General features: G+C 45.7%; 1 protein-coding gene across 1 annotated transcript in view; it reads right to left on the bottom strand.

Annotated features, from left to right (window-relative positions):
- Nucleotides 1-11999, bottom strand: part of LOC108573380 (apoptotic enhancer 1 protein) — a 129779-nt gene extending 117780 nt beyond the window's left edge. Inside the window, exon 1 of the mRNA XM_017935832.1 lies at nt 11977-11999. The gene's annotated coding sequence lies outside the window, so the exon portion shown is untranslated. The remainder of the gene's footprint in view (nt 1-11976) is intronic.
- Nucleotides 12000-12655: the final 656 nt, after the last annotated feature.

The raw sequence follows: 12655 nt of genomic DNA, 5'->3' as shown, positions 1-12655 counted from the left end.
TCGCAAAAATTTTTTTTTTTTTTTTCAATTTATTGTATAGAATTAAGCAAACACATATTAATTTTTATACTATGACTTTAACTTTAATTGTTTTTTTGCAAAAAACCGAATAGGATGTAACTTCTACGAGTTACCTCGTAGCTCGGCAGTCGACGTGTTAACAACACGCTCGTATTAAGAAATAAACTATTCGAAAGCTCAACGGAGGTTTCTAAACTCTCAAGTTAACCCGAGAGATAAATTATTCGAGAGCCTGTAAACAAGGAATTCTTTCGCCGCACCCGAGAGCATCCAGCGTCGTATTGGAACGCGATCGTCCAGGAAACGCGAACCTCGAACACTCTCGGAGTCGAAGAGAGTTCGCCAACTTTTTCCCAGCGTAAAGTTCGAGCGTCGTTCTCCATATGGAACGAGGCACGTCGCGATACCGTGTAAACGACGGGTCCCGGGGAGCTTTGAAACGACCGATACACGTTATGGCGATCGCGATGCACGACGCCGACTCTCTCTCTCTCTGCCTATGCACGCTCGTTTCCTAGTACTTTATCTCGGCCAGCTATCGGCATACGGCGTGCATTATAGCACGTGTGGGTACGCTCAAAACGAAATGCCACGAAACCTTGCTTCGGCTGCTGGACATCACGAAACTCGTCGCCAGTTCCTGTTATCATTAACAGCACGAAATTCCGCCTGGTACTGAACTATACGTGAACTTTATCCTCGTTGAAATGCACGAGCTCGTGGAACGATTCGTGTATCGACGGCGGAATGAATTCAAGTCGAACGTGAGATTTCGACGATTCGGAATAGAGATGGAAATTTCAAGAGTAATACCGAAATTTTCAAGATCATTGCACTCTAATCTGTTTCCCCTATCCATGAGAACGTTTTAGGAATACTAGAGTACACGCTCGACGAAATAAACAATAGCACTTGGCCATGTGAGTTTCTATGTTTCGCCGCGAAACGTCCAATGAATGTAACATCCCCTCGAGTTTTTACTCGAGGGCGACGTAAATTTCCCAAAGCTGTCGCGAATTCCAACCGGACCGAATTTTACGGAACTATCCTCCGCGAGCTCGATCCTTTGTTATTCCAAAGTTAAACAGCGTATTATTCGACGATACGTCCACGGGGATTTCAGAGGTAGCAGGGCGAATGATCAACGGTAGCCAATTACGACAATTACGAAGAAGCAGAATTAAACGCAATTAGAGGGAGAGACAAAGGGGGGAGAAGCTCTTGGATTTTTCCCGCGATTACCTGAGTTAAAGAGGGGAGTTGTTGGAAGCATTCGAGCAAAAACAGCCTCGATTAATCAAAGTCTACGCGGTGTACGAAGTGGCTTCGATACACTTCGCACAGAGTGTGACCGTAGCTTTCTTCCAGTCGAAGGGGCGATCGTTAAAGCGGTCTACCGACAACATGATCTCCCCAGGCTTTTTCCATCGGTGAAACAGCTTCTGGATAGTGTCAGTCTGTGTCTGAAAGGCACTGTAGCGGAGCACAAGGGACGCTTTCAGAACGCGAACGATGGGATACAGAGAGTCAGTGACAGATGAACCTCTCTTCTCCCTTCGTTACTCGTTCTTTCGTCGATCTTCTGCTTCTTTGCGTCCATCAACGGGTGCACTTTGCACTTGAATCCGGTGCCAGGGAACTTAGCTTCAATTTTATACGGGGTATTTCGATTCTTCCGCGAGACAGAGACTAGCTTTCGGATTTCTTTAAAATGGACTACGTAGAAACGACTGGGAAAGGTAAGACGGAGGAATAAAGGTTGGCATAATCGCGCGTGGAAAATACAGCCAGAGCTGTTCCGTCAGCTTAATTAAAAGAAACCTCCCTTAGACCGCTTCTTTCGTTTCTCGCCGCTCGTAAATCTTCCTCTCTTTCCCCGCTATGTTGTACCCAGGAAACGAAAGAGTTCCTGCTCTTGTTTCCATGCGGAGAAGCCGCCAAACCATCGGAACGTCTCGAGGGAGCTGTTAGCCAAAAGATCGAGAGCGTGCACGCGATTCGACGACGCAACACCTGTTACCTGAGAGCCTCTAAAACGTTATTCCACGTGTCCTCGCGCTCGATATTATTCCGCAGACGCGCATAAACGAGCGGCAGAATGCCTGGTGAATCCGCGCTCGAACGTTGAACGCGACAACCGTGGAATTTCCAAGCACAGGTGGAATTAGCCGCGGTGTTTCCGTGCTGAATCCGCGATAAATTCTCCAGGCGAACACGAGAAAGCTGATCATAGAGAGAGAGAGAGAGGGTCAGAGGTGAGAGGAAAGTATGCGGGTGTTCGGTCAACGCCTAATTGAGCGACGATAACGCGCTGCTAGGTCCTCGTCGACATCTGTTGTCATTCATCACACGGTGAGCCAGATTAAATTACGAGCACGCCGGTAATTGTGATTTATACCGGGGGTCTGTGGAGAAACGCGCCGAGACCCGTTATCTGGCTTGTGATAATGTTCCCGCTGATGATAGAGTAGCGGAGCTTTCGAAACACGAGGATTTTTGTTCCAGTTTAGTGTTTCGATAATTTTACAGGGATTTCGTCGAAATTTCGTACGGTTTCCGAGCGAACGTATCCATTTTCCTTTTTTTGCTGTTATCGATGATTCGAATTGCGATCAAAATGTTTACGCACGTTTCCTCTTCTTTATTCAACGACGTGATAATTTGATAATTTTATTGAATACAGGTCACGAAACAAGTAGAATCCTCGAGAAACTGGTTAGAGGAAATTTTTACATTTGTAAAACTAAATCTTCACCGGAGAACCTTCTCGAGTAGAGATATGCACCACTAGAACGCGATAAAAATTTACGTTCCCCTTTTATTACACGAGAAGCGTACGTTTCCTCTATCCATGTTCCGTCTATAAATCGAAAGGCAAACGTTTCTCCAGAAGCGGTAGTTCCACGGGAAGATAATAGTTGGAAGAAGGGAAGAGTCGCGAGAATTTCATAGACGTCAGCGACGTATTTTCCAACGGAGAGAGAGAACAGAAACGTCGGAAAGTTGGTGACGTCGAATAAAAGGTACTTAGGAAGGACGCCTTAAAAGTGGCCGGAGGGCGAGAGGGGAGGCGAAAACCGTCTGAGCGCGTCCGATCGAACGGGGAGGACTCTAAAGTGACGCGAGCAACATAGGGGGAGGAGGGAAACAACCGAGTCACCCTTTCCTGTCTCTCCCTCTTCTCTTCCTCCCCCGCAAAGCAACCCCTCCGACGGTGCTGTCTAGCTGCTGTTATCCAAGTACAATCTGGGTGGGGCATTTAAATCGCCGCCACTTCCTCAAAGAGGGTCGTCGGACACACTCCGCGTGGAAAAAAGTCAATTGACTCTCCGCAGAGTTGAGTACTTGAAGCATCGCGGCTCTTGTGGAAGGAGGTGGATGACTCTGCGGAATGATCGACGACGCAGACGAGGAAGATGCAGCAAATAGCCAAGTGTTATGGACTGGTACAGGCAAGGAGAATCGCTGGGAATGAGGAAAAAGCTGCAGGAAGCGTTGGTTCGTTGCGTCCGCCATTATTTCGCCCTCTGGATTCTTCTAGTTTCGCCTAGGAATCCTGGATTTTGAATGTTTCCAAATTGAAACATCGAGGGAATTAAGGGCGACGGAATGTTTCACCGTTGCGGACAATTTCTGAAGGAAGATATCCTCGAATTTAGAAATACTCCCAAGAAAACAAAAATTCCCGATAATTTTCATAGATAATTCAGAAGAGAAAGAGCTTCAATCCACATTTCGAGAGTTTCCAATAGACTTTTCACAGAAAAAATAAATTCTAAGGGCTCTCAAGTTCAAAAGAGATAATTTTCATAGTTAATTCAGAAGAGAATGACCTTGACTCCGCATTTCGAGAGTTTCCACTTGAAAATTTCAATTCCAAGGGCTCTCAAGTTGAGAGATTCGACCCAAAAATTCTGGATCATTTCCGCGATCGATTCCGAAGAGAGGTAGATCAGACACTACCGTTAGCAAGCATAGCGCATAGACGGAGGTGTTGGTGGTGGAAGACAGCGACCACGACACTGGCCTCTTGGAAGCCGTGCTAGGTTCGCGGAACGTGCTCGACTTCCGTCAAAAGAAACAGCCGCATGCCGTACGCGCCACTATGCGCTCGCGGCGACCGCGACCGATCGCGAGCGTAGCGTCGATCGACTGGCGATGTCGTAAATCTTTGCTCTTCTTCGGCCAAAGGGGTCGCGTCCGCTCGTTTGTACGTCATAAACCCGTTTACGACCGCTCTAATCAATGAGAATTTATAATAGCCACTCCGGAGAAAGCTCTGCTATGAATCTTCAAGTATGACTGCCTCGAAGATTAATTATCCCTGATTTTTACCGCTTCGACGTTTGAAATTTGTAGCTCGGAACGAGAATACCCGTTGAAACGCTCAATTGTGGGAAAATAGTAACGACCAAACCAGATAAAAATGAATTCGCGGTGAATCCTTCGCGCGGGAAATTTGAAATTGAAACGCCAATTTATAGAAAAGTGAAAAAATCGGGAAAAATTAGGGATTGCGGTGAATTCGTGGTAATTCTCTTCCCCTTTTCTTCTGAATCGATCGCAAAAATGATGGAGAATTTTTGTGCCGAATCTCTGTTCAACTTGAGAGCCCTTAGAATTTCAATTATCAATCGGAAACTCTTAAAACGTGGGTTCAAGCATTCTCTCTTCTGAATTAACTATGAAAATTATCGCGAAGTTAAATAGAAGTTAGATTTTTAGGTACTGCATCGTAGTAACGACGAAACGAGATGAATCCTCGCGAATTTATAGAAAAGTGAAAAAATCGGAAAAAATTAGGGAGTGCGATGAATTCGTGGTGCTGTTGAATAGAAGTTCGATTTTTAGGTGCTGCGTCACCTCTGATGCACGTAGTATTAGAAAAGCTCGAGAAAGGACGCAGTTAACGGGAGGAAAATGGAAGAAGAAGCTTCTTCGAAACAACTGTACCTCGCAACTGGATAGAAGAGACGCATAGGTGCGAGCTGGAATTTGTCCAAGGGCCACGGATCTAGTTCTCCTAACTGGAAACACAAGGAGGAACGGTATATGCAACGAGTGCGACATATTCGTTCCCTGGGAACCAAGTATCGACTCGGTTGTACCTTCGTCGACGACACGCGATCAACAGGAAATGACAGCTCCACTTGTGTCTGAGCTACGTCGAAATCGATACCGTTCTATAATGGTCTCTTGCCTACGAGGAACAACTTGGCAGCGCGAACAACGCGAAACTTATTCTTTCTGACACTTATTTTTCTCTCTCTCTCCCTCTCTCTGTGCAGCTTCAATTTCTTTCAGATCCTTCGAGACGAGAATAATCGAGGCAGAAGAGAAAAATATCCCTTTAATTCTGAAACTAGTGTCTCTCGATTCGAAGAAATTATTCCATCCAACTTTCCGCACAGATTTCACCCTATTTTCTTCTCGTTTCTCTTTCAACGCAAAGTGATTCGGAACGTTTCATCTCGAAAAGATGCAGATCTTCCGCGACTTCTAAGAAGTCGTATAAAACACACCTAGGTCTCGAGATAATCGTTACCTCCACGAAAGCAGTATCTCGCTTGATAAATCCTCGTTATAACCGGCAGTTCTGTTCGTGACCAGAGGGACGGCGGGATCCTGAACGGATGTGTTCGCGTAACGCGTCCAACGTATTTCTACGCAGACGTAATTTGTCAGGATCGACGCGAAACAGTGGGTCAAGCATCGAGCAGACACGCTAGATACGGTCATATATCATTTGCATCGTTGAACCACCGAGCTACCCTGTCATTGTGGAATCTCGCACATGTTATTTGCCGGAGTCAAACAATGCCGCGCGCCTCCACCGCCGACAATTTATATACGGGTTAATTAAAGCCCTCATTGTCTAACTGTCTCCTCTGGTAATTTCGTTGTTTCAGCCAAACTCCACCCTTCCCACCCCTCTTCAACTAAAACCAATCTTTCGTTCGCGCTTTGCCGATTGTCGCAGGCGTCTCCATTATTCAGAAAGACTTTTCCCCTGGCGGGCTTTGTGTCGTCCTGTCACCCTCTCCAAACACGGGAATACCTCCGTGTGATTATGATTTAACGTGGTTTAACTACCGTTCGCGGTACGTCTGCAATTTTCCACTGTGTCACTCGTGATTAGTGACATTACGAGAAACTTCGTCTCTCACGATGTCTTTCTTTTCTTCCTTCCTTTTTCTGCGGCTTTCGAATCTCGCAGAAATTTTATGTTCTCTGTGAGAAAAGTTTCCCCTGCGTTCGAGACCCTAGCGCAACAGTTTTCACACTCGCAGAGAGGGAGATGAATTCTTTTCGGCTGGATTCGTGTCAGTGATTCGAAGCTACTGAGTTTCTATCGCGATGGTACTGCAAACTGTCGGAGAAATGGCAGAAGTTCGTCGACGATGCAAATTGTTTCTACGATTGGTCTGTTATCGTTCCTTTCAAATACAACTTTGATTGTGCACAAAAGGCGGGAAGAGTTCATTTCTACACCTAATAGATAGATAGAAGACAAAGAAAGAGAAAAGTATTAGACGTAAAATGAATTCTTTTCGACTGGATTCACATAACTGCCCCGAGTTTCTAGAAAACTGTCAGAGAAATTGCAAAACATGGTCAAAGATAATTCAAATTATTTCCACGATTGATCTGTTCTCGTTCCTTTCAAATACAACTCTGATTCCACCCAAAACCCTAGAAGAATTCATTTCCAAACCTAATAAATAGATAGAGAAAGAGACAGACAAAAGAGAGATTTAAACCCAACCACTGATCGATCCATCAAATCGCATGTAAATTTCACCACAGCGTACTGTTAGGATAAACACGAATTTCCACCACTCCTTGCACTATGGGTGGAAGGCCATCTTCACGCCGCGCGTCAGTTTTCCTTAAAAGTAGAGACTTGAGTTTATCTTTTACGCGACATGTAAGGGAACGTGGTCGGGGTAAAATACACCCACACAGTTACTCTGTGAAGTCTTTTTATTTTGTGTCAGATGGCTCGAGAGGTCAGAGAATGACTGACTGCCTCCCCAGCTTCATACCGATGCATCGGGTTAACCAATCAGGAATTTCGTTACTTAGCCTACGCTTGCCCCTTGCACCCTTGGCGCGCTTTTTCCAGGACAGCGAGGCTTTCTAGTGGGTGGGCGAGTTCGCCGTCGGAGACTTGACAACTCATTGTCAGCGGAATTTCCTCTAGGTTCGGTACCTGTGATATGTACATGTTCGGCCTCGTGGCCCTGTACGGCGAACCTTTCGGAAATCTTAGTTTTATGGCGGGGCAATTTGCTATTGAGACCGTCGGTGAAAGTTTCTTCGAAAACATGCTTTGTAATATTTAAGAAAAGTTAAACAGCTAAAAACGGTTTCCTCAAAAATAGCTTTTGCTAGCGCGTCCGTCATAAACCGCGCTGGTCATCTGTGCGCCAAGTGTGGCCTGTAGCTGGCCGCTACAAAAGAGTTATTTTTAAGTTTTATTAAGTTTTATTTTTAAGCTGCGGCATAACAGTACGTCACGAGTCGTCAAATCGAAAACCAAAAGTGAAAATCATCTGTGAGAAAATCCGTCCCGAAGATGGTGAAGCGAGCACCTTGAAGCCAGGCCCAACGCGCTCGCCCCTGGACCTGTTCGCGTAGGGGTGCACAGGGATCGGCAGGACGACGCGTACACACTCTTCACGAGACCGTTGAACGCGTACTTTTTGCGAACGACGCTCCGATAACGCTGTCGTATACCTCTCTCCTATCTTTCACTAGTTTTTAGTCATCCTGCCTCCTTTCCTTAAACCTCTTTCCTTGTAAACAAATCCGCATCATCCTAACGTTAGTCACCCCGAAACCTAGACCTCCACATCATCCTTTACTTTTACTCATCGCTGAACCTAGACCTCACCGCCTCTCCCTACACTGACCTCTGAGACCAACCCCTACTCTCGTACTTACCGAACCTATATCTAGAAACCTTTTCCGTCGACACAGCAGATTTTTGTCTAGTGGTTTTCACGCACCGAACGTCACCGAACTGTCTAATAAAGTCGAATAGTACTACGCGCAGAATAGCTCCCTTATTTCGCCCCAGTTTCCGTCAGGCTCTCCTACCGCGTACCTATTGAATATAATAAACCAACGCAAGGAATCGCGAGCCGCGGAATACAACAACGCGGATACAGACTTGTATTAACATAGACCATTGTAAAAACGTAGACACGTTTTAGTGAACTTTACGCCCACCCTACTCCGAGTTAGAGTACCTTCTGACACACCCCACGACGAGGCGTTTGACCCTCGCGAAACGAGTTTTCGAAACGGCGACCGTGAAATTCCACGATCGAGAACGACTAGGTTGTCGAAACAGCAATTACAGCCGGGTTTAACATTCACGGGACCGTTAGTCGCTTGTACGACGTCGCCGTGAACGGATCCGATAATTAATTTAGCGCTGCTCGATCGATTCCCCTCCCCCGCTGTACGTGTACACAGGATCGCCTTAAAACGCGCCGATTAATATAGAAGAGGTGTGTGTAACACGAGGGCGACGAGTGTTTCTCAGGCAGATTTTAGAAGCTCGATCGTTCGTCGCCGCTTTTAGACGCGAGGCTTGGGTGCATTTTTATTTAGCCTCAGGCACGAGTGGGTGCTTTTAACGCGTCGAATATACACCAACGAGTGTCGTTGCGCAGAAAAATTTTCATACTTTATTACAAAAAAAAAGAAAGAGAATAGATATTTTTATCACGCGAATATCATCAGCCGAGATAAACGCGCGAGTATAACAAAAATTTGATTCCGGTGTCGCGAGCAAGCCGCGTTAAATTTCCCTCGGTATTCGACGCGTTAAAAAATCAACTCTGGCACGTTGTTCCGAAACATCACCCTGCGCTCTTTCCGCTCAACTGTCCAGCCATCTGTCTACAATCTCGTCGCTGCGTCTACGTTCAAAATAATATCCAGATACAGTTAGAATTGTTTTTCTACCGAACTTTCCACGGAACCATAATTCACGGTACTTCGATAGCTGGATTTTTCGTTTATCCGATCGCAAAGCCTTGACGCGCGCAAAGCCAACAGACGAGGAGAGTGGCGATATTTAATCGCGGAGCTGGAACGGGGACGACAAACGGGGCGGATCGCGGGCCGTGTAAAAATAAATACAGAACCGGCGATAAATACGCGAGAACGCGCGCGCGTCCCCCTCGAAATAGCCGTTTGCGAGGGCAGCTTGTTTGCCGCCGACGATTGTTGCAATCTCGCTCGGACAACTCGATAATTCGACGCGTCCTCCCGCGACCCTGTCGTTTTAATCGGTCCGCGGATTTCAGGCGACGCCCGCGTGTTTCGATTAATTTTCATCAAATGAACACCGGCCGGGGGCGAAAGGAGAAATAGAGGAAGATAATCTACGGTCCGCGTCCGTTTCCAGGGAATTTCGACATTTTTACGGAGTTCAGCGTATACGTTCGATTTTCGAGCGAAGTTAGAAGGTAGTGACGTAGCGATAGCGGATGAAAGATTTAGCAGGGAAAATTCAGAGAATGGTGATTTTCATTCGAAACTGGTCCAGAAGCGTTTGCAAGATCAACGCTAGCAACCTGATAGAATTAGACGATGGAGACTAGACCTCCGAGCGATCGTTCGAGAAACCTTTCTATCCTAATTTACTTTCCTCTTCCTCCGTTTGCCGTTGGAGCGGACAAAGAAAATCCTACGTTTAACCGAGATGACAATTTCCTTCGTTCCGCAGCTTCCAAAGGGGCTAGTAGCATGGCAAAGTTGCAAGGTGGCGAGGAACTTGGAGGCTCGCGTGGCACGTGCCATTCTTCATTCCACTTTCTAACTTAAATCATGCGTTAAAGCGTCCTCCTGTACGGGAGATCGTGCGAGCGTCGAACAATAGGGGAATTTCGAAGGGAAATGGTATAGCTATTGGAATAGCATGTAACTGATTGGTACCCGACCTCACGACTCGCATAATTTCTCCCATTTTACGCTAGCCTGGCATACTGTAGATCTAGGTGACACTCTTCCAGCTCAGGTATATTGAACCTGAATGTTTCCCCCCTTCCTGTCCTCGGTTTACTTTTCACCTGATCTCTCTCCAAGGTCTGGTGACGAGGAAACAGGTACATACGCACTGTACTTTCATCCATACCGGCAACTATCGTAACGCTAGATCGTGTTTGATTCTATAATTAAGAAGGCATAGCTGGTTGGAGATTTCTTTGAAAGTTCCTCGAGCTCTTGGTCAAATTCCTCCGTCGAATACTCGTTCGAAGGAACTTCTTCAATTATCTCCCCGATAAATTTCAACTCAATTTATCTACCACCGAAATGAAGTGGAACATAATTCAAGGAAAATGAAATAAAAGATTGAAGACTTTAACTTCGGAATGTTGAAAATTGAAAGAAAGTCAAAATACGCAAAAAGAATACGGAACAATTTATTATATTCCAAGTGCTCTAATTAATTTCCAATTAGAAACCAGAAGAGCTGAAAATCGCGTGCCTCGCTAGCAACAAATGTAACGAAAAATATAACAGGAAGTGTACAGTGAACTTTTCAATCGAAGAACGAAACGTCTGCACTCTGATTCGCGAGATTGAATCACCGCGGGGTGACGCGATATCGAAGCAGCTCCCAGCTCGATCATCGAACACGGATCGTTCGAAGATGGTGAAATTTCTCCTAGTTTTTCTGCGTCCTTCTCACGGGTCGCGCTTTCCTCCGGGTCTCCCCGTCGCGCGTTAACCTGGTAGCCTACTTCCCGGCGCCAACAGCCTCGAGCCTTTCGAAAATACTTTGCGTACCTACTTGCCGTTTCCTACGGCACGTCGACTCGCGAGAAGCCCTATTCACGCGCACAAAGGTCCGAGGAACTCGACGCGGGGCGAACGGCCTCGTGGAACAAGGCACACTTCCTCCAAGGCACCACCCTACTCGGCAAGCCCAGCGCGATAATTTTCAATCTGATATTTTTTTAAATTGTCACCGGTCAACTTTCACCCTTGTTCTCTGTGTATCGTTTCACCTCACTTTGCGGATCAACAGAGCCTGTGTTTGTGCAAATAAAATATGAGAAATATGAAAGTACAGCAAATTCTCTACAAGTGTCAGTCAGTTTGGATTCTACAAGTGTCCGGCGTGACAGTGAACGCGTTAATATCATCGATATGTTAAGAAAAATGTCGGGATAAAAAAACCTAACTTGGTTGCCTCGACTCACGTTTCATCCTTATCTTTTATTCGCTGTCCTTGTCTACTTGTCCTTAGATTCCTTGCGGACTGACACTTGTGGAGAATTTACTGTATCGCGTGGAACCTTTATCATTTCGACTAATTATAATTTCACTATAACGAAAATTAATTTAGACGCGGATAATGTACGTGTTGTGTCGTTAAAAAGAATGCGAAAGCCTTTCGAGACGAAATAACTAAGTCTCGTTTTATCACCAATTTCCTATAGAAATGTGAATTTGCAACGAGGCAAATTTTGAGGCAAAAATTGCCAACGTGAGATTAAATTTACACCGTAGACGGAATTATGACTGTGCTTTCGTAAAATTTAAAATTTGGCGCCTCTATTTGTTACACCCCTCGACTGAAAAATACTTCAGATCGTACTTGGCCACTTTTGATAGCCTGTGAAAGGTTAATGGACCTCTCTAAGGGTGTCTATCGTGTATGGTCTCGACGGAAGAAAGAGTTATTCAGAAGTTTGAAGAGTGGAACGAGTAGCACAGGGGTATAGTAGCATGGGTCAAGACCTGGTCGAGTATATGCCTACCGGAAGAACGGTTCGGAAGCCATTTTCCCAAGAATAGGGGACAAAAGGGAAATTCTCTAGTCCCTTCTTCTATCTACAATTTTAGAATTCGAGGAACATTTACGATGTCTTTACGCTGATAATTATTCTAACTAGACGTAAAAAAGGAAGCACGATTAAAAGCACTCACCACCTCGGCAACGTTGCCGGAACCGTCCCTCATGCCATCTCTGTCCGTGCGTCCCCCTGAAACCAACAAAGAAAACTTTCAAAACCATCGTTGCTTAATTAAAGAAAAAAAAAGAAATGAAAAAGTGATATCGTTTGTCGTGAATTCTTCTAATATTTCAACGAATTATCGCACGTTTCACGGGCATCTTTCATTTCGAACTGATCCACGGGGATCCAGGCCAATCGTCACACTCCAGTGGACGACGAACGCGACAGACGCAAGTTGCTGCGGGTATATACAGGGTGTCCCAAGTGATACCTACCGAGCGCTTTTACTACCAATTCCGGTGATCTGACGAAAAAGTTGATCGGTTTTCTGTAGGTTACAAATTGCGATAATGTAAGAAATGCGAGATTTCGGCCAAGTGGTGGCCTGGACTTTGTCACCCGGGAAGAGAAAGCGCGCGTGGACCTGAGCCCTTTCCCCGAACGAGGGGGCCCCAACGGTTTTTCGGGGCAACGCAGGATAGGACACTCTTATCGCGGCCGTCGAGCGAGACGGACACCCGAGTACCTTAGTCACCGCTTATACTACATTTTGGTTAATAGCCTATCGTGTATTCGTTTATTTAAGCTGTGCTAGCAATAACAAGAATTTCCAGAAAGTTTCTTTTTGCAATAAAAAGCCATGGTCGCGA

Source organism: Habropoda laboriosa, unplaced genomic scaffold (genome assembly GCF_001263275.1).
Source record: "Habropoda laboriosa isolate 0110345459 unplaced genomic scaffold, ASM126327v1 scaffold20, whole genome shotgun sequence".
NCBI classification, from domain to species: Eukaryota; Metazoa; Arthropoda; class Insecta; order Hymenoptera; family Apidae; genus Habropoda; species Habropoda laboriosa.
Note: the sequence above shows the minus strand (reverse complement) of the source record. Positions and strands in the feature narration are given on the sequence as shown.